At 37.3% G+C, this 1,405-nt stretch overlaps 1 protein-coding gene across 1 annotated transcript in view; it reads right to left on the minus strand.

Moving 5' to 3' along the window:
- The window catches only part of MIPOL1 (mirror-image polydactyly 1), a 354,221-nt gene that overhangs the window by 284,759 nt on the left and 68,057 nt on the right, over positions 1 to 1,405 (minus strand). The window lies entirely within an intron of this gene.

The raw sequence follows: 1,405 nt of genomic DNA on the forward strand, positions 1-1,405 counted from the left end.
CACAGACACAAGGGAAAGATTAGTCCAAAGGACTAGTGGAGCACAACTACCACAGCCTCCACTAGACAGAGCTCAGAACAACGAGATGGTGCCTGGCTACCACCGCTGACTCCTCTGACAGGGATCAAAATAGAGGGTCCTGGACAGAGCTGGAGAAAAATGCAGAACAAAATTCTAACTCACAAAAAAAGACCAGACGTACTGGTCTGACAGAGACTGGAGAAACCCCGAGAGTATGGCCCCGAAATACCCTTGTAGCTCAACACTGAAGTCACTCCTGAAGTCGACCCTTCAGTCAAAGATTAGACAGGCTTACAAAACAAACAATAACACATGCAGTTCAACCATGTATATGAGACTACATGGCACATGAGCTCAAAAGCAAAGATGATAAGGCAGGAAGGGACAGGAAAACTGGATGAACGGAAATGGGGAACCCGAGGTTGAGAATGGGAGAGTGTTGACACATCTTGAGGTTGGTAACCAATGTCACAAAGCAATCTGAATTAATTGTTTAATGAGAAACTAATTTGCTCTGTAAACTTTCACCTAGAGCACAAATAAATAAATGGAATAGAAAAAAAAAAGAATAAATTTGCAAGGCATTGACAATACATGTAGTTATGTACAAATTATATAAATTAATAAGAAAAAAACATACAACCCAATTTTTGAAAGGGTGAAAGCCTTGGATATCATAATGGCCAATAAATAAATGAAAAGGTACTCAACATCCTTAGCCATTAGGAAAATACAAATTAAAACCACAATGAGATAACACTACACACCCATCAGAATGATAGAAATTAAAATGACTAATGATACCAAGTGCTGACCCTCATAACTGAAGCAACTCTCTTAAACTGCTGGCAAGAGTTTCAATTGGTACAAAAACCTTGGAAAAATCATTTCCAGTACTTATCATAAGCTAAACTACTATGATTCAGTTATTCTTCTCTTATACTTACACACAAAAAAATTAATGCTTATGCCCACCAAAACACAAGCACAAGAATATTTATAACACTTCATTCTTAATAGCCCCAAATTGAAATAACCTAAATTTCTACCACCTCTTGAGCAGGTAATTAAATCATGGTATATTCATACACTGAAATATTACACAGCAATGATAAAGACAAAATGCTAATACATGAAACAAATACAGATCATTCGCACTGGCATAACGCTGGGTAAAACCAGTCAGACACAAAAGGTACAGAGCATATGATTCCTTTTACATGAACTTTAAAAATAGGCAAAATGATCTATGGTAAAAGAAGAAAGAATGGCAATTACCCTTGGTGTGGAATTCTGACCAGGAAGAAACACAAAGCAGTCTCTAGGGTACTGGATATGTTCTCTATCTTGATCTGAGTGCTGCTTACATGAGTACATACATATG

The sequence above is a fragment of the Trichechus manatus genome, unplaced genomic scaffold (assembly GCF_000243295.1).
Source record: "Trichechus manatus latirostris isolate Lorelei unplaced genomic scaffold, TriManLat1.0 scaffold00043, whole genome shotgun sequence".
In the NCBI taxonomy this organism is placed as follows: domain Eukaryota; kingdom Metazoa; phylum Chordata; class Mammalia; order Sirenia; family Trichechidae; genus Trichechus; species Trichechus manatus.